Genomic DNA, 11578 nt, shown 5'->3' with positions numbered 1-11578 from the left:
CCAACTCACATTTCAAATCAATATTTTCAACTGTGAGTCTTCTCATTTCCTCTTCCATTGACACAAGTTGATCACCAGTAGTTGATGTTTGGCTTTCCTTTGTAGTGGTGTCGTCAGATGGTTCAACTTCGGTGGACTGGTCTTCAACTATCACGTCTTGGAGAGATAGTAGGGACTGAGCTGCTTCAGTCCTTTTCCGTTTTGTGGTGCGGCCAATGATCCGTTCATGTCGAGAAGAATTTTCTTTTCCTGTGGTCAATTTAAATTTATCATGACCAAGATGTAATGTTGGTGCCCAATCTGGATTAGTCTTGTCATAAAGGGCTGAAGGTTTACCTGCATAACACAAGAGAATTATAACTTAAAATGATAAAACAAATTTAATATATTAATATCTACATCAAAAAGCAATACAAGGCCTATTACAATCACTTACTGTAAAAAAAAAAAATTAATTTATATTAAATTTTAATCAAATGTTAATAAGTATAAAACAACTAGTGTGCATGCGAGTTTATGTAGTATGAATTGTAAAATACCAGTGCAAATGATATAAATAATAAACAACTTTGTTTGGACAGGTTTAAATGTGGTTTTTGGTTTTTTATTATTATTTTTAATTATTTACTAAATGTCTTTATTTACTAGGCCTACATTTTACTACTAAATCTTGTAAATCTAAATGTCAACATTTCATACAATGTATGCACCCCAATATTATAATGCAAGCTCTCCCAGAGAGAGAGAGAGAGAGAAGATAGAGATAGATAGAGAGAGAGAGAGAAGAGGGAGAGAGAAGATAGAGAAGATAGAGAGAGGGATAGAGAGAGAGAGAGACACACAGACATATACTGACATAGTTTGGATTAGGTAGAAATTAATAAAATGTTAACTCACCATTTATAAAATGCAAAGAACAGATGCGAAAATATGGGTAACTTCATGGTTTTATATCGACCCGTCCAATGTTCGAAAGCCACACTCGTCTCCGTTCGTCTGACAATTCGTGGGTCTGTTCTCCTTGTGACAAACGAACTGTTGGAAGTCTGAAGAAGGAAAATGCACAGTCTCTGCCCGCACGGTTTCCGCAACCAAAAACCCCACAGAAGTTTACCATTTTAAGTATATTACAAAACAACAACAACGTATACAACAATGCACAAAGCTTGTGCTCAAAGCTTGTCCTCCAAAATGGCGGATCGCAAAAGTGGTGACGTCACGCGCACTGGCCCTATAGGAACGATGTAAACCACTTTACGCACTGTTCTGAGAATTACTATAACGTTGTAATTTAATCACGTTCATAGATAATTAAAAAAACCCACAAGTTCTCTTTAAATCTATAATGAATTGCATTAAAATGACATTTTGTTATTAATTTAACACCAAAAACAGAGACCCGTAAAGCCAAACTCTTTAAACTACATGACGTCAAATCGTGATGACGTCATATGTAGTACCGACAAAGTCATTGGTTTGTAAGCGTCAAATTGTCCAATAGTATTGTTAGTTAGACCAATGCAGAATATTTCTCACTGAAAAAATATGGAAAATAATTTTCCTATTATGAGTGACCGCTGGGGTAATAAATATGTTTTAAATATGATTGTTTACAGTTTCAGTGTCTATAATTGTGGGGGCCAAAGCCTGTTGCCACCGTGACAAGAAGAAGTAGACTAAAATCTACATGCGTTGTTAACAGGTAACTAAAATCTATTTAATACTTATTCTGAATGCAACGCCATACGATATTTTATGATTGGGGAATATCAAAATGACTAATTATTATTTAAAAACATTTAAACCAATAACCTGACATGAAATGAGCTACTGGATAAAATTAATTATTAAATTACGGTTACGTAAAATCTCATAGTATTTTTAGTATAGTGAAAGGAAATCTTTTATATAGTTTCTAGAATGAATGAATGAATGTTTAACGACACCCCAGCACAAAAATACACATCGGCTATTGGGTGTCACAAATGGTAAGTATATGAAAACATTATTTATGTAAAACCACAGTGTAAGGAGCTGTGGGGAAAAGTATAATACAATACATAAAATCGAGGTAAGTAAACCTTAAAACTTTTCTATAGAAGTCAGAATGTTTCAAAAACTTTACAATTATGATTGATTGATTGAATGTTTGTTTAACGACACCCCAGCACAAAAATACATATCGGCTATTGGGTGTCACAAATGGTAAGTATATGAACATATTTATATAGACTCATGTAAAACCACAGTGTAAGGAGCTGTGGGGGGAAAGTATAATACAATATATAAAATCAAGTTAAGTATATCTTAAATTTTTGTATAGAAGTCAAAGTGTTTTAAAAACTTTACAATTAACATTGGATGGAATTATTCTGGATGGAATTTAAAGGATTCCAAAACATTTCTGTTGCCAAATATATCATTTCTCGTCGGCTATAGTTTCTATAAAGACACCCTACGCTATGTATGTATGGGTATTTATATATACTAGTTATAAGTGATTGGTGGGAGATCAACACAAAACATTAAAGAGACATTCCTGAGTTTGCTGCATTGTAAGATGTTTCCGACTAGTACAATATTTCTGCGAAAAAAAACCCCACATTTTTGTAAATAAAATGAAATTTAACCCAGTACAAATATTAGAACGATCAGAAACACGTTTAATGTACAGCCACTAATATTTATGCAGAAAAATGTATGTCATATGTAATTACAATCGTTAAAAAGTATTTTAGTCGATAAGATCTTAAAAATTGCAGCAAACTCAGGAATGTCCCTTCAAGTCCGCCGAGGCGACCTCAGCACTCGTTAACAGACAAATGAGTAACAAAAACAAATTCCTCTAATTATTTCTGTGGTCCTTAGCATACGTGTTAAGTGCGTTGTTAATTAAATAACACATTTCTTTGTTTCTGTTCGAGTCGTATATGCATGGACGCCCTTGCCAAATTTGCTATATGATCAGTTCAGATGTGTCATAGGCACCCATGGATGTATACATTCTCAGGTATATTTTTAAATAGCATTGTTCCATTATATTTCAGATACAGTGAAAATGGCCACTTAACTGCAGACGACAAATCACTTTCAACACAACTTTACTTAATTTTGTACTTTTGAAATAAAATGTCTTAAGTATGTATTGCTATTTTAATTTATATTTTATTCCTGTATTATATTAATATTGAGAAGCAGTGACGTTCACGGATTTACTAGTAAAGTGTTCTACCAAAGAATAGTCATACATGTATATTTGTAAAGTTTAAAACACGAACGGAGTCCATATGGATTCACGTTAAGCCTTTACTTCTTATTCCCCTTCGGATTAAATACGTTTTTTAATTTATTTTTAAAACAAAATATTTGACTAATCCACATATGTTGATCTGTTGGTATTAATTATTGTACATGTAGCAATGTGATCAGTTAATATATATGCAATCATATGACCGAGATAACACAACGTGTATATATTATGCTTTATTGGATATTTCCGTAAACAATCGGGATATCCCAGTATTATAATAAAATAACATTAGTTTTGGCACATACGTAGTGTATAAGTAATGATGAAGAAGTTGGATAATTTTGATAAAAAGAGCTATTACTTAATTTGATAAACCTGCGGAGATGTTTAAGTCAAAAGATGTGCACTGTTTATAAACACATGCGGAAAATGTATATTGTGCTATAATGTCCTTTTCCTGTTTATTACATCTTAATTTCATAATCGCAAAAAATATTTTTAAAATAAAGTAACCAAAAGGAGTTATATTTCTATATTAGATATTTAATTTCCTCGTGTTTCTTATAAAATCGCCAACATTAGGACACTTGACACAAAATAACAAACCTTCTGAAGTTTAAAAGGTCGAGTCACTTTAATCTAGACACTCCTGCGCGTGCTGTAACCTCACCGTGGTGCAACATTCTCTTTGAGAATGGCCAATACAGCATAATTGAAATTTTGAGTAAAAGTCAGTATCTATCTGTGATATTTGTATTTGTTTTTATTTAAATCTTGAATTATTATATTGATGTTGATCATTACTTTATGTGTTTGCATTACCATAGTTTGACACCCAATAGCCGATGTATTTTTCGTGCTGGGGTGTCGTTAAACATTCATTCATTCATTCTTTAATCTAGACAATGAATTTCATCAAGATTGTCACTATTCTAATTGGCAAGTAATCCAGTTTCAAAGTTTTCGTTACATGTCCAACAAAACAAGTTATTTTTGTTTAACGACACCATTACGGAAACATCCATTAAAGGGACATTCCTGAGTTTGCTGCATTGTAAGATATTTCTACGATTAAACTTACATATTAAATATATTTTCTTGTTTAGAATCGCAGTGTCTGTATATTCAAAGTATTTCTGGTCGTTATTATTTAAAGACAAAATCCATTTTGGGCTTCTTACAAATATTAAGACGACCAGAAACACATTGAATATACAGACACTGATATTCTAAACAAAAAACTATATTTAATATGTAAGTTTAATCGTAGAACTATTTTATTAGTCGAAAACATCTTATAATGCAGCAAACTCAGGAATGCCCCTTTAAACATTCTTTCATTCATTATTTATGAAGGCGCCTTGTTTAAGAAACGCTGGCGTCATGGCAGGTCATCGGTCTACAGGCTGGTAGGTACTGGGTTCGGATCCCAGTCGAGGCATGGGATTTTTAATCCAGATACCGACTCCAAACCCTGAGTGCTCCGCAAGGCTCAATGGGTAGGTGTAAACCACTTGCACCGACCAGTGATCCATAACTGCTTCAACAAAGGCCATGGTTTGTGCTATCCTGCCTGTGGGAAGCGCAAATAAAAGATCCCTTGCTGCCACTCGGAAGAGTAGCCCATATAGTGGCGACAGTGGGTTTCCTCTCAAAATCTGTGTGGTCCTTAACCATATGTATGACGCCATATAACCGTAAATAAAATGTGTTGAGTGCGTCGTTAAATAAAACACTTCTTTCTTGTTTAAGAAACGAGCATTTACACGTTTGCGTGTCCTCTCATATGGTGTTAAATTGTTCCAGACCTTTTTCTCAACGACTTCAATATTATTATGTATGTGATGAATAAAAGTTCTAGCGCCCAAACATTTAGAATTGTTATGCTTACGTTGTTGGGTTGGGATTTTTTTTGACTAACTTTGTCAAGTGATTCCTGTCAGTCTGATTAAAATTAACTCCACTGGTGTATTACCTGTTAATCTGACAGCATTCCATTGGAGGTCATGTCCAGGTGACCTTTCATTCGACTAATCGGAATCATGCCAGCGATTAGAAAACATTCTAAATTATGCCAAATGTATACGGAATGCTTCGGATGAATTACGAATTATGCCGGAAACTAATATCTATGTAAAATAATTTTAATGTTGAACTTTTGTTTGAAGACTGAAACAAACTTGATAGTATAGCCATAAAATAAATTTCTTCTAGTACATACTCCGAAGTTTATTACTGCTTGTTTTCCGCGTTTTTTTAAACGTTAAAACAGACCAATGCGTTCGCCTATCGCTTGGGCAACAAATTGAACTGGAGAGGCTATATGAACCACGGCTGTAACAGCCGTGAATTGCGTATATGGAAATGAATTAACGTTCGGCCACAAAACCACTGAAATAAATGAACGTTCGGCAATACAGTGTCGAAATAACCACAATTATGTTGAACACCAAAATACCAGTAATTTAAAATGTACTAAGACCTCAATCATTCTTATATAATCTGGGAAAACCCCCAAAAAACATTTGTTTTCTTACTTTTAAATTTCTGGAACTGCGACTTATATCTCGAAATCTGGACTTGTTTTATCGAGTGCTTAACTTATTACCGCAAGCTCTCGACGTATTATAATGTCACTGCGGATACGTTTGTGATGATACGAGATAGATTTTGTTTAACAACACCACTAGAGCATATTCGCTCTACAAAGCGAGTAAAATACTCGCTATAGCGATTAAAAAATCCCCTTGATTCTAAAAAAATAAGCCCTTGCGCGTGCTGTAACCTCACCGTGGTGCAGGGGTGTAACATTCTCTTTGAGAATGGCCAATACAGCACACATTGAAGTTTAGAGTAAAAGTCAGTATCTCTCTGTGGTATTTGTATTTTGCACAGTTCTTTGCACTGTTTTTATTTGTATCTTGAATTTTTTTGTTGATGTTGATCATCACCTTATTTGTTTCCATTACCATAGTTTGACACCCAATAGCCGATGTATTTTTCGTGCTGGGGTGTCGTTAAACATTCATTCATTCATTCATTCATTCTAAAAAATAAAATCACATTCGCCAGTTAATCTGTAAACACAGTGGACCAGGCCCCGTGCTTATAAAACTTTTAAAGTGCAGACTTTAATAATGAATAAATGAATGAATGAATGTTTAACGACACCCCAGCACGAAAAATACATCGGCTATTGGGTGTCAAACTATGATAATGCAAACAAATAAGGTGATGATCAACATCACTATAAAAATTCAAGATTTAAATAAAAACAGTGTAAAGAACTGTGCAAAACTACAAATGTCACAGATAGATATTGACTTTTACTCAAAATTTGAATTTGTGCTGTATTGGCCATTCTCAAAGAAAATGTTACACCCCTGCACCACGGTGAGGTTACAGCACGCGCAGGGGGACTGTAATAAAGTTCAGACTTTAGTCTTTAACTTAGACTTCATAAAGTTTGTGCTTATAAAACTTCTTAAAGTTTCGACTTTATAAAGTCTCATTTGTATTTCGCACGAGCGGCCCAGTGTACACTTCCGGTTAAGAAACGTCTGCTATATTGAAATTTATTGTAAATTTTTGGAGAATTTGTGTAATGTCGAACGACGGTTCACCATTCAAAAAATTAAGAAAGGGGAGGTGGGATGAACGCGAAGAAGAACAACTGTTGAGGTTTGTGCATGTAAATCATAAAGTATTGTTCGGTATGTTTAAAAGGCTAGAAAAGAGGCGAGAGCTGCGGGAGGCGAGATGGACATCAATTGTTAATTCTCTCAATTGGTAAGTCTGCGTGGATCCAGGATTTTGTAATAGAGTGTGCACACAACCCCTTAAAGGGACATTCCCGAGTTTTCTGCATTGTAAGATGTTTCCGACAAATAAAATATTTCTACGATTAAACTTGCATATTAAATATATTTTCTGGTTTAGAATATTAGTGTCTGTATATTCAATGTGTTTCTGGTCGTCTTAATATTTGTAAGAAGCCCAAACTGGATTTTGTCTTCAAATAATTTCGTACGTACGAAAAAATCATTTTTAGGAAATAAAATAAAGTTTAATCCAGTACAAATATTAGAACGATGAAAAACACGTTTAATATACAGCCACTAATATTTTATACAGAAAAATATATTTGATATGTAATTACAATCGTTAAAAACTCTTAGTCGATAACGTCTTAAAAAGTGCAGCAAACTCAGGAATGTCTCTTTAAAGGTTTTTGACAGGTCAATTTTGGTGTATTCTGTAATATATGTTGTTTTACCAAAACTAGCTTGGGGTGGGAGGGGGGGGGGGGGGGGGGGGGGAGAGAGAGAGAGGGCTGTAAGTGGTGTGTAAAACGTTAAAAGCTATTTCGTTCCTCTGTTGTTAATTTATAATTCCATGTAAATTTTAAAACAAAAATTAAAGTCCTGTTTTCAACTGCACAAGGGAGAAGGACATTAAAGGGGTATAACATAAGTTAGTCTCTATTACAGCTGTGCCAAAGATAATAATGAACATATAATCGATGTCCCAAACTGCGTTCACAAAGCAACAAAAACATGAACGCGACTTAAGAAAATACTATTCTACATTTTTAAGCTATGGTACGTGAGACAAGATAGATTGCAATCGGTTAACGTAAAAAATCAACAATGTGGACTTAAAACAAATTGATTCTAGTAAACCAAGTGAAACACCCTCCAGTAAACAGGAAAGAGTGCAACGTTTCTAACTACGTTTACAAAAAAGTATCGTACAGTGCATGTGCTGTTCGTCATTTTCCACTTTTAAGGCCACTACATAATAGTCTGGAGGAAATTGGGTGAACCTTGTTGAAAATGGCGTACATGAGATTATGACTGATTTTCACTCCGATAATATATTGTTGGGCCGATAGGTGACCCTCAACATACACCCAGATATTGTCAGTGATGAAGCTAATCAGCTGGACTTTGTTTTCTTCGACTTTGAGAAAAACTGGAGGGGTAAATCTAGTGCGAATGTGTACTCTTCGCTAATGGTAGCATCAGCTCGTGCTGATCTCGTATCAGATGCACACCTAACACAGATGGTGTAAGCTGCCGAGACACACCATGCACCAGATCACGAACTGTCCCATCAGCAGGCCAGTACATGCCGACTCCATCAATGATAACAGTATCTGGCTTGGGTATCGTTCTGTATGACTTTATGCTAGCTAGACTATTCATGAGCTTGGACTTGTCAGTTGCTGGCCTTATTTCACCATTGGGTTGGAAGAGCTGCTGCATGGAAATAATGGATCATCTTATGAGCTGCATAAAACTCGCAGGTACCAGTCAGACTCCCTCTCAGTTCTTATGAACAACATCATTATGTTCACTGGTCGGATGAGGTTATCTACCCAAAGTTTTGAGGTTGGACTTTCAGATGAGACATTAAGAAGGACTTTATCCAAATCATCAATACTAGCAATGTCCTTCATATGTGGAGACAGTAAAACTTCAGCCACCATCCGAAGAGCCCGAACATTTTGTGGGTATCTTTCACCTGACATCATCTTCTCCACTCCACCAAAGGCACAACCCAGGATATCATAAAGACCCGTCTCTTGCATGAGTTTGCCAACACATTCCACAAAACTCACCAAGTCGTGGATACACATTTGTGAACTGCTCGTCAGGATCCATCCAGAGATTGTCAACTATGAGCTTGTATATGGCTTGGTCAGCTGTGAGGACGGTGAATGGCTGACCTGCAACAAGTGATGTTCTGATTGTTGTTTGGTCTAAAGGATTCATATTGATAAGGGGTTGATACTCAATGAACGAAGCTGGCTGAACCGACTGGCCCTGATGACGAGCAGCCATTGTTATGAAACCCGCATACTCAACTGGCTTGTCTGTGGTAGATACGCACTTGTAGAAAATCAAAGTCTAGGTCACATGCTCTAGCAACACTGACTTTAGCTGTGATGTCTAGCCGACTTGAGTCATGGCCAAATCCAAAAGAGGAGATCATGTCAGGGTTTTTAGGACCCAGATATGTGTGCACATGTATTGGCAGCTCAATCGGTAGAGTCATCTCTGGCTTTGTCATGCGACGAATGACCTGAACTCCAACCATGAGGTTATATGCATCGCTTTCATTAGGGGTCTGACAAAGTATCATGGCCAATTTATGAACCTTTGCAAGGCTATTCTGTGTTGCAACATCAGCATCAACATTATCAATGATGACTTGAATAAGGCCTTTCTGAAATATTAGCCGAGATACTTTCAAATTGGTGACTTTTGGGATGAAATGACCATTAACTTGATACTGAGCTTTTTTCTGACCTTGAAATTCACAAATGGATTCCTTGACCCTAAACATATAGAAAAAGTGGTATTATATGTTACTCTGTGACATTTAGTTGAAAAGTTACAAAATTGTCTCTTTGATGGTGGCCATCTTGGACTTCATCTTCAGTACCGGATTTTCCTCGAGGGTACTGCACCGGTACCCATCAGTTTCTCAAAGAAGGGCATTTAAGGAGTGAAAATCAGTCAAAACCTCATGTACGCCATTTTCAGCAAGGTTGGGTTGTTTTGGCCCAATTTCCTCCAGACTATAACAAACTATATGTTCTTAACTATGCACAGTCGGTGAACTCTTAGTAAAACAAATAAAAAATTAAAGGACAAATTCAGTTTGTCAAGCATTCTGGTCCGGTCCGCATTTTACCAACGTTCATCGCTAACACTTGATGTCAATACTGATTGACATTACATTCATACCAGTGAATAGTTTGTAAAATATGTTTCTTGTTTAATGAATTGATTCTTAATTAACACAATTTATACACTCAAAATTATTTACAATTGTTATGGATGGATTATGAATACTATTCACTACAGTAGAGGCACAAAAATGTAGCATACCTTTTGCAGTTGTCTGAAATTTATTGTTAATGAAAATGTTCTAAAACTGAAGAAAAAACTCACAAATGAAAGACAAGCGAATCGGATGTTGATTGCGCAAACCGTGCACGAGAAAAAACCCTGAATGAAGCATAATGCAGTTAGGAACGTTGACGATACTTCATAATTTTGGTGTGGTAACTTCTAATCACACAATGAAACCAAAACTGCTGTGTTTATTTTTCATGGTGTATTATATGTAACTTCTATGTGATGACCACACTAATGACATTGCAATTGCTCACAGTTCATAACATGCATTATATATAGTACGCGTCACGACAATCAGCACATCAAAACACCATGGTTTTGAATTAAATAATTCGAGTACATTTTTTTTAGAATAACCTGTCTTTTAAACTTAATGGACAGTGTACCGGTATATATACAAAAGTATTTAAATTCATAACATTTCTTGTGATATGGGGTGCTACAGTAAAAGAAATAGCAAATGAAAAGTGCAAGAATGAAGAATATAACTTTGTTTTGTTTAACGATACCTCTGGAGCACATTCATTATTAATCATCGGCTATTAGATGTCAAACATTTGGTAAATCTGACTCGTAGTCACTAGAGGAAACCCGCGACATTTTCTTAATGCAGCAAGGGATCTTTTATATGCACTTTCCCACAGACAGGAAAGCACAATGAAGAAAAACTGCTAAACATTATTGGGTTTTTTTGGCACATACGAAATGTATTAAATAATATTTAATCCCCAAAATTGGTAAATGAAAAGTACCCTTTAAAAGTAAAGTTATTGCTAAAAACGTAGGTGCCGATTGCCGTGACGCGAAGTATATATGTAGTTCATTTACAAAATGTTACCAATTATCCTAATGCATGTTAAGCATGTATTCTACTGTATTATGTGTAATTCAATAGTTATTCATGCGAAACAATAACATTGATTCATACATTATTCATAATTCTTCCCAGCAACAATGAGCAGTTTGGTTACTGTGATACCCCCACCGTCATACTGCTTATTTATGCAAGTGATATGAGTGGATAATACAAATAGATAAAAACATCAATTTTGTATCCTGTTTGGGGGACTGGGAGCCATATTGTTGGTATTTATGTCTAACCTGGGCTTCCATGCATATTCTTTTGCTGTATAATTTTTCATCCATTTCTTCCTCACCCCTGCGTGTACATTAACCTCACCGTGGTGCAGGGGTGAACATTCTTTTATAGAATGGCCAATAAATGCACAACTCCTCGTATGAGGCGCCTTGTTTGCCGTGAGGTGCATCCCGTGAAGATGGATGATGGGATCCTGGTGATTGAGTTGGGGCATACCTGCGGGTATGACTTCTGACAATACATCACTTTGGCCCGGAGTTCAAATAGACGGGTGGTCAGGAAGGCCCGACCTGATCAATC

General features: G+C 35.7%; 1 long non-coding RNA gene across 1 annotated transcript; it reads left to right on the top strand.

The window, feature by feature from the left end:
- Window positions 1-1508: 1508 nt before the first annotated feature.
- On the top strand, window positions 1509-3143 carry LOC121380647. Its single transcript, XR_005958986.1, has 2 exons — window positions 1509-1702; window positions 3048-3143. It is a non-coding gene; the product is annotated as an uncharacterized LOC121380647 (long non-coding RNA).
- The last annotated feature ends 8435 nt before the right edge of the window (window positions 3144-11578 follow it).

Source organism: Gigantopelta aegis, chromosome 9 (genome assembly GCF_016097555.1).
Source record: "Gigantopelta aegis isolate Gae_Host chromosome 9, Gae_host_genome, whole genome shotgun sequence".
In the NCBI taxonomy this organism is placed as follows: Eukaryota; Metazoa; Mollusca; class Gastropoda; order Neomphalida; family Peltospiridae; genus Gigantopelta; species Gigantopelta aegis.
This window is presented reverse-complemented; position numbering and strand designations above follow the sequence as displayed.